The sequence below is a fragment of the Cimex lectularius genome, unplaced genomic scaffold, assembly GCF_000648675.2.
Source record: "Cimex lectularius strain Harlan isolate CLEC.00 unplaced genomic scaffold, Clec_2.1 scaffold134, whole genome shotgun sequence".
Taxonomy (NCBI): Eukaryota; Metazoa; Arthropoda; class Insecta; order Hemiptera; family Cimicidae; genus Cimex; species Cimex lectularius.
In genome coordinates this window covers 194,364-207,975 of record NW_019392747.1, presented here as the reverse complement: position 1 = coordinate 207,975, position 13,612 = coordinate 194,364, and the positions used below count along the sequence as shown (strand labels likewise).

Genomic DNA, 13,612 nt, shown 5'->3' with positions numbered 1-13,612 from the left:
AGACTAGCACCACACTTTATGCCCTGAAGATAACCCGAATAAAAATCGAAACGTTGGCAAAAAAAAAAAAAATGAAAAAGATGTTTTCCTAAACTACCTCATTATTGACCGCTCCTCACGACTTCAACAAGTTATGAAACAACAGGTCACTAAGAAGCATACATTTCCACCCAAGAGGAACAACACAACAAACATGGATTTTTATGAATATCGCCTACAAACATGGACGTCAAGCCCCTGCCACACTCAAAACATAGGTCACAACACTTTCACACAAAACCAATGTGACACCACAAGACTAGCACCACACGTATTTCCCGAAGATGACCGCAATAAATGTCGAAACGTCGGCAAAAAAATGAAAAAGGTGTTTTTCTAAACTACCTTATTCTTGACCGCTCCTTCACGACTTCAACAAATTATGAAACAACAGGACACTAAGAAGCATATATTTCCACTCAAGAGGAACAACACAACCAACATGGATTTTTAGGAATATCGCCTACAAACATGGACTTAGCCACTGACACACTCAAAACATAGATCACAACACTTTCACACAAAACCAATATGACACCACAAGACTAGCACCACACTTTATGCCCTGAAGATAACCCGAATAAAAATCGAAACGTTGGCAAAAAAAAAAAAAATGAAAAAGATGTTTTCCTAAACTACCTCATTATTGACCGCTCCTCACGACTTCAACAAGTTATGAAACAACAGGTCACTAAGAAGCATACATTTCCACCCAAGAGGAACAACACAACCAACATGGATTTTTACGAATATCGCCTACAAACATGGACGTCAAGCCACTGCCACACTAAAAAAAAATGTTATTGGTGTGCGTTATCACCCACCTACTGCTTGTTCTAGTCTAATCTTCTTGGCATACTCCTAATTAATTTGCAAATAAAGCCTTTCAGAATTGCCCGAATTTCTTCCAAAGCAGCCTTTACCTCAGTCAATGTCTAGGAGGATCCGTCTCACAATCGGAATCGGATAAAGGGCTAACCATCTTGGTGAATAACACTGGCGGTGATATGTCAATTGCTTTTTCATTTATAAACAAGAATTGCTCATGTATAAAATAAGCGTATGGCACCTTATACTGAACAATGTCTGTCGCGCATAATTTTGTATTAAATAATTAGGTTAAGGTCGCTCTACATCGTCACTGTACCTTTTTTACATAACATTCTTCCAGCAATATTGCATGCATGCATAAATTCGAGCTCCCTATGGGAATGGACAAAAAGAAATTCGTCTGAAAACGGTATATTCCTCCTTTAAGTTTCTTACAAATGCAGGTGTCCTCTTACGTAATCTAGGCGAGTCCTATGATCCTCTCCTAAGCGCAGCACTTGTTGCTGGACTTCCGGATCGTAGCAAAATTAAAGTTCGAAGACTTGAGCCACTTGAAAGGCAGCGAAGTAAGTGAATAAATCCAGCCTTGGCGGCCCGATTCTTGTCTCAATACCGCTGGTTTCTAATTGACCTTTGTTTCAGGCAAATTTCAAATTCGCGACATATAGACACAACAATCATATTCAATCAGTACGCGTTACAGACTACCTTTTACGTTACAGAACATAAGAGTATGTAATGACGTTAATAGGTGGTAACTCATCTTACTAACATTTTCCATGTCGCAGTAAAATGTTTTAAATCTATGTGCAACAATATTTTTTTCCATGGTCGATTTTCTAATTTATTTATCTTCTCTCAAAAATCGCGTATTTCTTAAAATAATACCAATCATAAAAAGAAATATGGCGTGTCATTTAAGAAAGTTTGCTTACAAATATCGCGCCTTTTTAATTAGAAAACTAAGTTAATCGACGGTGGTCCTGAGACGTTTTTTGTCTTTCTAATAGAAATGTTCTGTTAAACGCTTATACTACTCCAAATTAGTTCTTAATGGTAACTAATAAAGTGGAGTGTGAGGAATTTATTGTTTAAAAGCACAGTAGTATGAGTATAATTGTTTCGAAAGAGTAGGCCTGGATCAATAATGGGTCAAAATCTAGTTTATAAGAAGTGAGTGGATGACGTAGCTCTGTCGTCACTGCAGATCAATAGTGCGTGTACCTTGCTACGGACCGGTTAATTTGCAGGAGACGAAATTTTCTTTCATTCCTAGTTGATTGACGTACCCACTGCTCTAAAAAAGTTTGTATTTTAATTGTCATAAAATATGAAAGAGAAAATATGATTATTTTGTTTGTTTTCATTTCGTGTGCAGCATTAATTTGTTTTAATTGCTCTTTCAAGGACGTTAACACACGGAATGTAATTGAACGTGAAACGGTACTATTTGTAATTAATTTGTTTCAACATTGACGCGATCTATGCATGGTGACCTGATAAAGTGCGGAAGTGTGCTGTCAAAACAGCGAAGGGCGGCGGGTGTTCAGTATCAACAGTGGCCTGTATTGATTTGGGGGTGGCCTGGATCAATACGGGTGTTGAATGGAAGTGGGCTCCTAAGTGGGGATAGCACAATCCCTGTTAGCTTACCACCGTGCTTGCAGAACGTAAGTTTTTCCCAGGGCGAAAATTTATTGCACAGCGTCCGATGATTAAATGCGTGGGACGGCTTTGCTCGAAATGATTTGGGAGGTGAGGCGATGTTTTCAGCGCGTTTTATCACCAATGATTGGCATTTCGTTCAATAGCCTATTTATTTGAAACCTGTCGATCCATATATGTCTGTACATGCGAAAGGAGGAAAAATCTAATTTTTTTAATAGCAAAGAAAAATAAATCTATTTATAATGACTACGGACTGGAACCAGAATTATAAATGGGGACCAATTCCAATCCAAAAGAACAAGGAGAGAAAGAAGTGTCTTAAAACAATGATATTTATTAAACACATAGCAATATACGAAAAGATAAAGAGTTGGGTGTAGACATACAGAATTAACAGTGATACCAAAACATACTGGATGTGTTTATTTGTGCATGAATTGCTTAAAGACAGAGCAGAGAGAAAGAAGAGAAAAGATAGAGAGATGTTGGAGAAAGAGAGAGAGAATGTGGTGACTAAAAAGAAGAGATAAAGGAGGAAAGGGAGAAGATGAAGAGAAATAGAGAAGGTCGGGGGAAGTATATATTCCCTACCTAACAGTTGATGAACTGCTCGAAACTCTGTCAGGCCTATGCGAAGGATATAGTCCTGACCACCAGAGGAATCACGAATAAAAGAATAATGTAAAACCTCTGTCTTAGGAATCAACCCTAATAAAACAACCATAATCGTTTTTACACGGAAAAGGAAATTGGATCACATGAAGCAAATAATACTGTAATAGAAATTTAAAAAAGTCGTATATCTGGACGTTATGCTAGATAAAACATATTTAAGGAACGTATCTGCTCCACCATCATGGAGGAGACACGAGCTTTGATCGTGTGCAGAACAATAGCGGGGAAAATTCGGAATGGAGATTGGAAACCCTGCTTTAGATGTACACCACCATGGAAAGTCCTATTCTTACATAGGGAGCCGTAGCCTGAGTCGATAAAGCAGAAAAAGTAACAAAACGAAAAGAACTTACAAAAATACAGACTTGCGTGCATCTGTATATAAGGACATGTCCCAGCAATTGGTATAGAGAAGATAATGGGATTAATCCCCCTTCACCACATAATAATGAGGACAGCATAGAAAACTATGTTTGAATTTAACCAAAAATTCCGAATAAACCTGGGTACCAAATAAGAATGGGAAAGAGAGGGAAATAACTCCTTTAAAAATGGCACCATCTTCTGATACACAGATGGATCTAGAACGCAAGAAGGTACAGGGGCAGAAGTATTTGGACCTGGAACCAAATACTCAGAACCCATGGGAAAACACACCAGTATCTTCCAAGCTGAGATTCATGCAATTGAAAGATGTACCCAACTCAACCTAAGTAAAGGGTACAAAAACAAGAATATAGCTATTATGTCAGACGCCCAAGCAACCATCAAAGCACTGAGCTCAAACGTCATTAGTTCAAAGAGGGTATTGAACTGCAAAACCAAACTAAACCTATTAATAGGTATCCAGAACAAAGTCAGCCTCTGCTGGGTCCCAGACATATGAGAGTCAAGGGAACGAAAAAGCGGATACCCTTGCAAGAAAAAGGGTAGATATACCGCTGATGATGGGACCTGAACCCTTCTGTGTCATAGTGACCCACACTATCAATGAGTACCTCAGATAGAAGGATAAAAAGAAAATGAAGCGACAATGTAACTCACTCATTGGACACAAACAATCCAAGAACCTCGTAGCCAATTTTGTAAGGAAAGAAGGAATAGAATGTATTAAAGGAAGGAAAAAACTGCAAATCATAACGGTTTCCTAATAGGACACAGCAAACTAAACGGACATTTAAAGAAGATTGGCATAACCCAACACAGCAGATGCGGATTCTGCAAAGGAGACACCAACACCCCTATTAACAAAGTGTGGCGCTACATTTGCCCAAAGTCAATGAAAACGACTCAACGGACTATAGGCACAGAACTGAGGATACAACAACTCTTAAACGCCGCAGTACAATAAATACCCCGACTAATACATATACATCTTGGCATCACAGAATATCCACAACTGTTATTTATTACATCAAGTACGATTTAAAAAATATATATTGTTTGTGTAGTTTTTCTGTCAAAAATTAATTTCAAGCACCTACGAACCTTGTATTATATAACCGCAATTTGAACCTCCTTTTGGCGTCTATATTCGATCTATAGGGGAAGATTGCGTGTACAGCACCTGTTAGAAACGCGATATATGGTTTTAATTTTTCCTTACAATCTTAGCTTTGTTCTTGAGCAAAATTGATTACCCAATGTTATTAGGCTGTTTGTTGCGATCAGATGTGTTGTTCCATATATCTTATTTATTTCAAAACGCGTGAACAAAATTTTAGAGATCTATCACGAAACGATCCATATCGTCTACTCTCCATTCCTCTGCATTTGTCACCACTTGGCATTGGTATTGGTATTGGAAGGCACAGCAAAATTTTTACTTTTTCGTAAAGCATTCATTTTCTCGACATTTGCACTTCGAGCCCGACCTCCCTATTGAATTAAATACGGTCGGCTTTTGATAGTTTTCATGAATCTGTATTTACTTGACCTAGGGATAAAATTCAATTTCCCCACCCCCGCCTAGACGTACGATTCGTTCCGTACCTGCACGCTTAAATCGTGAATGGACTGTCTCCAATGGCAAATAATTCCATAAGAATAGTGTTCTTATTATTTCTTAATTAATATAATAATTCCATGTAAATTATCCACTCATCGTCAAAACGTTTAAATTCGCCAGTCTTCCCCTTTCTGCGTTTTCTTTTCAACAATGTTTCTCGTTTTGCACAGATCTTTTCTTTATTTAATCGTCATTATTATTACAATTAATTAAGGTTTTGGTTGACATAAAAAAGTCAATGTCACAAGCGGGATTCGAACACACGACCTTCGGTTAAATACGCCGCTGCTCTACCACCTGAGCTATCGTGACTTCGATCCACTCGGACACTAATTCCCACCTCAACCCCACCTTTTGAATTTTCCCTCCTTTTTGCAATTTTTAAAATCCCGCTTGTGACTGACTTTTTTATCTCAACCAAAAACTTTAATTAATTGAAAAGAATTTATTTGTCAAGCGGACCACGAAACCTAATTATTATTACATTTTTATTATGATTAAGATACGACCCAAGGCTTTAATTAACATATTCTATATAACATTGTCGATAAGACAAATCGAACACATGGATAAACATTTAAAAAAAAGTTTAATTGCACTATTTAAACGATTCCTTTCTAAATTTATTTGTAAAATATGGAATTGTTTTTCCCCTTCGTGTCCGTGACTTTATCCCGTGGGTTTTACCAACCTATCGCCCTTTTTGCGGAAATGAAATTACTCCCCCCCCCCGGAAATTTACTTTGTTTAGAGGAAATCCTCAACGGAACCCAGCTACGCCAAGAAATTCTTTGGTCTGTTTTTAAATGGGCGACGAGCGGGAAATTGTCGATGGAATTTATTCTTTCCTGTTGCTCATAGCTGTTACATTTATAAATAGAAATTGTTTTAGGATTACGTGTTTACCTCAGTTATTGAAACACTAGCGAGGTATGACGCTTATTTATGTACACATAAACAACTAGTGTTTAAACGAAAGTCAAACATGATATTCGTAGAAAAGAATAATGAAACGCAGCTAAGAACATCATGCCCTTATGCGTACATAGACATGTACATTATACAAAATTTGTCAGTTTTATAGTATAAAATACAGCGAGCAGCATTACTTCACAAAGAAATCTTCCAAAAAATATATATGTGTAAGAAAAAATTTGGTTAATATAAGGGGGTATTCAATTATAATCTATTGCACTTAGGCTAGAGTTCGAGACGTTCGGGAGGTAGTTCATTTTCCTTTAGCTAAAATAAGACAATTAATTATTCAAAATCGTGAGATGCGTTCTGGTGTGATGTAGATTTCAGAAAAGCATTTTCTTTATCTTGCCAACGTTTCGATCTTTATTTGGATCATCTTCAGGGCCTGGGATTTACAAATTGTTTACATTTAAACAATGTTTGTAAATCCCAGGCCCTGAAGATGATCTCAATAAAAATCGAAACGTTGGCACGATAAAGAAAATGTTTTTCTGATACCTACATCTCACCAGACCGTATCTCACGATTTCGAATAATTATCGATTAACGGTCACTAATCACCACACATAAAATAAGATATTTAAAAATATTTATTTTAAGTTCATTTGTTTCGATGTTTTATAAGCGCGAAAAATTGGATCATACAATATTAAAGTTCAACTTTTCAAACATAAGCACTGAGAGTTCGTCAAAAGAAACTTTTTTACATTCTTTAAATGATTTAAATCCCCTATTTGTATTTTTTTAAAGGGATATCAGAATTTTCTAATAACGTTATAAATTCTAGTACTGTATCCAAACGAATTTTGCTCAATTTTGATGTCCCCATTGCAAGGTATTTTGATTTTCTAAAATTGATCTTCAAGCCTGATTGCCCCGGATGACACATTAAACGCTCAGCGAAAATGTTATTACATACAATATAAATATAATACAATATTTAAAACATAGGTCCAACATGTTTAATGTTGGTAGAAGAAGTTGGCCGAATTGACAAAAAACACAATCCATCGGAAACAACAAAAATTGCACATTATAATATTAGGAACATATCAATATGAATCTCATAGCACGTTAGCATGTTTGTTCATAGTATACAATAAATAAATAAAACAACTACCGTTCAGCGGGAAAATTCTTGAATCTACTGCATAACATAAACTTGTATTTAAAATAAAGTACTTTGCCTATGTTTACGATTGAACAGAAAATTTCAGAAACAGATAAGTTCAATGCTGGGAATATAACAAATACATACTAAAATCAGATACTAGGGATCAATGCCATTATTACAATACAACATAATAATACTATTTATTTATTAAAAACATAAAGACAAGATTACAAAATTACAAAATTTCAAACAATAAACATCTTTGAAATATCACGGACGTAAATTAAAAAATACATCATATTGACGTATTAAAATATCTAGTATTTTATGAAAAGAAATTAAATAAATGACCAGTATAATATGAGATTTCTATTTACATTTTTTTATTTCTAGAAAATGTTTTGTATTGCACTTTTATTAGTATTAAACAAATTCAGTGTATATTGCGTACTGCCAATAGATTCAATTCTAGAAATGTCCTTGTGAAGTAAATAATCAAATTTTCGAGTTTGTATTGAAGAAAAAAACGAACAAAATTACGACTGCTGTACTAAAATTGAAGGATATTATGCTGAGCTTATATTGAGGCCTGTTGAATTTGCAGTTAATAAAGTTATGTAATACAAAGAGTTAATCGTTCTCTTATGTATAAAGTAAAGTAATTTAAGATTATGTATTCAGAAATCGTGAGATGCGGTCTGGTGTAATGTAGGTTTCAGAAAAACATTTTCTTTATCGTGCCAACGTTTCGATCTTTATTGAGATCATCTTCAGGGCTCAAAGTGTTTGTCTTCCGTGTAATTGTGCCATTCTTGCGTGTCGTGTTGAGATGACACTAATCACCACACATTGTGAATACATGCATGATCATATCTATTTTTTAACGAGGGTATTTCAACTACGTGGTTAAAAGACCTCTCTGAGTGCAAGCGTTTTTATGGCCGCTGGATTTGAACCCGGGACCTTTTCTTACAATGACGAGTCACCATATCAACGCCTCGCGAACATTTTTCAGCAAAGTTTTCTTTATTTATTGCATATATTGGAATGTTGTAGCATATAATTATTAGCTTATTACACTTCAAAAAATTAATTTACAAAAAATCGAAAGCTATTTGATATTGTAGTTAGATAGATGTAAAAGAAATAAATCAAATTCATTATTTACAGATGAGCTGGCAAGATAAAAAATTTGTTTTAATATATTTATGTATATGTTTAAGCGAATAAAATACTTGTTTATAAATACTTTTAATTAGTTTAATTTAATTAATTGATTAATGTACTTGGACTTAAACTTCCGTAATATACATATTAACCTATTTTTATATTTTTCAGGTGAGTACTCCATATATTTTCACGTAGAAGACAAGCATTTTCATCTAAAACCAGGTAGGAACGATCCCCTTACAATTCAATACAAATTCGTGCAATTCAGCATGCGGAATCACGAGATTCAACGTGATCAGAAAAACAATCGGCCGAGTGGTATTCTCGTGTAAACTTATTGGTCAAACAGATTTCGTCATGGCTAAAATCATCCAATTTACAAATCCCTTTTCCTCCAATACGAAATGCTTTCGCGCTTGCCCATTTCCTGCGCAACGTCCTTTTACATGCACTTCGTATATGTTAAGTAACAAAGGAAATCGATGATGTTAAAAGAGCTTTTTATCTAAACTTAAGTCCACTTTTTTCGTTCATCTATTAGATCAATATTAACCAGCTGGCGATGACTGTATTACATATTATTTCCTTGATATTGTACTATTGGCAATTTAGGATCTGGCATTCTATTTATTCCATACAAATATCAATTTTTTTTTTAAAGCTAGGGTGATAAGTAAGAACAAAGGGTTATGCGGTAGATAATACTTGGATTTATTTTGTATTACGTTGGGACCTAGTTTTGATATGACTATCCACTTTCGAAAATTTACAATTTCTTTAAGTTTTAAGAGTTAAAGACACATATACAAATATTTAACCGTATATTTTTAACCAAAAATTCCGAATAAACCTGGGTACCAAATAAGAATAGGACAGAGAGGGAAAGAACTCCTTTAAAAATGGCACCATCCTCTGGTACACAGATGGATCTCGAACACAAGAAGGTACAGGGGCAGGAGTATTTGAACCTGGAAGCAAATACTCAGAACCCATGGGAAAACACACCAGTATCTTCCAAGTTGAGATTCATGCAATTGAAAGATGTACCCAATTCAATCTAAGTAAAGGGTACAAAAACATGAATGTAGCTATCATGTCAGATAGCCAAGCAGCCATCAAAGCACTAAGCTCAAATACCATTAGTTCAAGGATGGTGCTGAACTGCAAAACCAAACTAAACATATTAGGTATGCAGAATAAAGTCAGTCTCTGCTGGGTCCTAGGACACATGGGAATAGAAGGCAACGAGAAAGCAGACACCCTTGCAAGGAAAGGGGTTGCCACACCGCTGATAGGACCTGAACCCTTCTGTGGCATAGGAATCCACACTGTTAACGAATATCTCAGACAGAAGGAGAAAAAGAAAATGAAGGAACAATGGAATTCACTCATTGGACATAGATAATCCAAGAATTTTTAACCAATTTGTGAAATTAGAGAATGTGTTAAAGGAAGCAGGAATAGACTGCGAATCCTAACAGGATTCCCAACAGGACACTGCAGATTAAATGGAGACTTAAAGAAAATTGGAACCTGGTACATGGTACATGCAGATTCTACAAGGAGGCAGAAGAGACACCAACACATTTACTAACAAACTGCGGAGCTACATTAGCCCGCAGGAGGAAATGTTTTGGGTTGTATAATGTGACTATAGAAGAGCTTCAACTACTGAAACCGGGCCTATTAATCAAGTTTCTTGATGAAATAGGACTCGCCGATGTGCTTTAGGCAGAGAACGGGGGCTACAATAGCTCTTAAAGGGCGCAGTATATTACACCCCGAATATTACATCTACATGTACATCTAACCGTATATTTTATAGTGTACAAATCTGTATAAGCGAAATGATTTAATAAATCCTTACATTTTGCAAATATCTGTTAGCGCTCTCTTTATGTGGCAGGAAAGGGTGGTAGAAGTCGCTTTGTTCCTCTACAAAAGTTTTAATTAGTTTATGTTCCGTGCAATTACGGTATTTAAAATCGAGTGGTGCTTCGGTGGTCTCGATAGGAAAAAAGGGTCATATTCCTGTTTCCACGAAAGCTCTTTGCACCAGAGATCATTTTGGACGAGGAGGCGAAGGGATGATGGCGTGACTGCAATGTCCCGGGCTTTAATTGGCGTCATTATCCTCCTCGATTCGCCAATTGTCCGATTTCATCCTTTAACCTCTCAGGGCCTCATCCTTCGTTTAACGTCCAATTTGGACCAAATGGCCTCTCCCTCTTAACCGGGGACAATTAAAGGAAAAAGTGCACGTGACTAGATTCAGTCTTAAAGGTCCGAATGTCTCTTGTGTCTCTCTAAGAAACAACACTCGACGCAATTGGACAAATAATTTCACAAATATCCAACATAATAGCAAGATTAATAATAAGATAAACTTATAGAAATTCCTTATTTCATAGGGGATTTGCTTGTATTTTAAGCAGCAATGAGAAGTTTATACATTCTCAGTAAATCATTGTTGAAAAAAAATCCTTCTTCTTAATAATGAACTGAATGAACTATTTTCAGAAATATCAAAATAATAGCTAGCTTAATGAAATTAATATTTCCAGAATTTCTAAGTCTTGAAAAAGAAGCCATGCAAAAATGTAGTGGCGAAACTGAAAAAAATATCCTTATTTCAACATCAGTTTAATACAGTAACTGTGCTAATGATGTCGTGTGCGTCGAAGTCGAATAATTTTTAACTTCATTTTGCTATTGCGAAACTAACATTGTCTGGTGCTGCTAACGGTGTGCTTGCCACGTGGAATTTGCTCTTGTAAAGAAAGTGTCCACAAAGTAATCAGAAAGGAAAACTCGAAAAGTGGGTTAGGAAATGATGTATCAACAATGGGGATAAAAATCGATTCCAGGTAATATAGCAACTTTGTTGTCAATTTAACATGAAAGTAGACAGTATTGCACCAACTAACATTTATATAACAATTTAAATAATTCGAATAATTTCGAATCCCGCTCGTGACACTGGCTTTTTTATTTCACGCAATACCTTACATAAAGATTAATTAATTGAAAAAAATTATTTGGTCAATCGGACCACGAAATATAATCAATTTAAATAATGTCGTTGTGGTTTACAATTTTTGCACGTGCTAAGACCAAGGTGAAAAAGGGGTTTTAAGAAGGTACTGATTGCTGCAGGTAGTTGAAACGCTCCCTTTTTTAAATGAATGCAACATTTTACTTACATTTAAATATTATGTTTATCTAAGGCCTTGGTTGAGATGAACAGGTTAGTGTCACCTGACGACACGCCGAAGGTCGTGGGTTCGAATCCCGTTCGTGACACTAACTTTTTCTTCTCAGCCAAGACCTTACATAAATAGATTAATTAATTGAAAGAAGTAATTTGGTCAATTAGGCCACTAAACATAAATGGATTAATATTTTACTTACAGTGCAAACAGCAACCCTATGAAAATTTACACGAACATTTAGCACATTTAATATTTGAGGGCTCAAAAGGTCATAAGTTTCGGACCATCCTTACATCATAGTAGCACAACGGTTGCGTGAATGCCCTAAATATAATTTTTTATAAAACTTTTTTTTACGAGGGTTCGCAACAGCGGAGATCATATCAACCCTCAGGGTGCCGGTGGTTTTGAAAAAAAGCCCGTTTGTAAGTATGTCGGGTTCGAATGCAGGCCCGCTGGAATCGAACCCAGGACCTTCTGTTATTATGTACTTTTTAAAATGTGCATATTTTCTACAAATAATTATTGACGAAATCGGCCTTAGGGATTATCAAATTACTCATTTTATTTGTGTAGCTAACTATTAAAGTTTATTATTGACGAACAGTAGTGACGATACTTCATTGTAGAAAAAAAAGAAGCTTTTAATGGATTGGAATGCACTAAATTGCGAAAATTAATCGAATATATTGAGTTTAAAAAGCGGAAAAAGCATGATAAAATCAATTAATCGTTAATTATCTCGAACGATAAATCGGAAAACATTTTTGAAAATTACATGACCCATTTTGCATATACGAATACGTTCATAGAAACATATTCCGCGTTCAAGCTGTATTACATCACCCCGGCCTGGGCAGACAAAAGTATAAAGGGCGTTTTTTTGCAAACGGAAAATAAATAAAAACAAACACATAAAAACCGCAGTCACGTGTAATTAATGGTGGGATATGTATAATTGATAACTAAGTTGGGTTGGATAAGCGGCAGCCAGTCTGCTATGACCGCCTAAGGGAGCGTGAAGGCTACTTGGTAATAATTAGACTTACAAGTGAGTTGTCTCTAGTTTCTTGTTCATGGAGCAAGAAAATTGGACGGTTCTACCGGTGGGCTATGGGCTATGGAAGACTTCAAGGCCCCGGGACAACAATGCCCCGACCGGCTCAGCGCCCCTCTCAAGGACCTGGAAATCAACATATTTTTTTACAAAAACACATCAGTTCCACTACACGTGCATATCTTAACATAAAAGTAAAAGGGGAAAAGATGAAAACCCTTATCTATTTTATTCGGTTGGAAATTTATTAGTTTACTGTCAAAAGATCAAAATGGGAGACTTCGAATCCAGAACTTTCTTTCAAATATTTGAAATGATGAAAATCTTTTCGTGAAACGAAAGAATGATAGATGAATGATTGATCTATTCGTGGCACATATCAAAAGGGTTATCTTGAAAAGAAATCACACCTATCTGGCTCAACATCGAAGTGTGTTTACGTCAATACCTAATACAGAAATTATATAATTATAAAAAAATGGGATATAATAAAAGAAAACACTACCATAAATAAAGAAAAATTTCTAGAAATCTTAAAGTTGTGTGCAGAAAATCCATATTTTGTATTTGGTATTAATATATATTAAGAAATAGTAGGACTTCCAATGGGTGCAAGTTTACCACGAACATTACTTTCGACTTTTATTAATTAATTAAATAACAATATTTTAAGGAACACAAATCTAAGAATAGAAAGTTTTTTAAGAAATTTGTTGACGATGCAATAATTTACGTACATAAGAACTATACAGGAAAAGTTTTACAAGAATTTAACGAAGCACATCGTTTAATAAAGTTTACAATAGAAAAAGGAAAAGAAAATTATATCCCATTTCTAAATAAAAAATTATAAGAAATAA

General features: G+C 35.4%; 1 protein-coding gene and 1 long non-coding RNA gene across 4 annotated transcripts in view; one reads left to right on the top strand and one right to left on the bottom strand.

Moving 5' to 3' along the window:
• The window catches only part of LOC106670168, a 276,453-nt gene that overhangs the window by 123,672 nt on the left and 139,169 nt on the right, over nucleotides 1-13,612 (top strand). The window lies entirely within an intron of this gene.
• LOC112127001 overlaps nucleotides 1-13,612 on the bottom strand; it is a 60,216-nt gene that overhangs the window by 19,079 nt on the left and 27,525 nt on the right. Inside the window, exon 2 of the long non-coding RNA XR_002910343.1 lies at nucleotides 12,745-12,878. This is a non-coding gene — a long non-coding RNA (uncharacterized LOC112127001). The remainder of the gene's footprint in view (nucleotides 1-12,744; nucleotides 12,879-13,612) is intronic.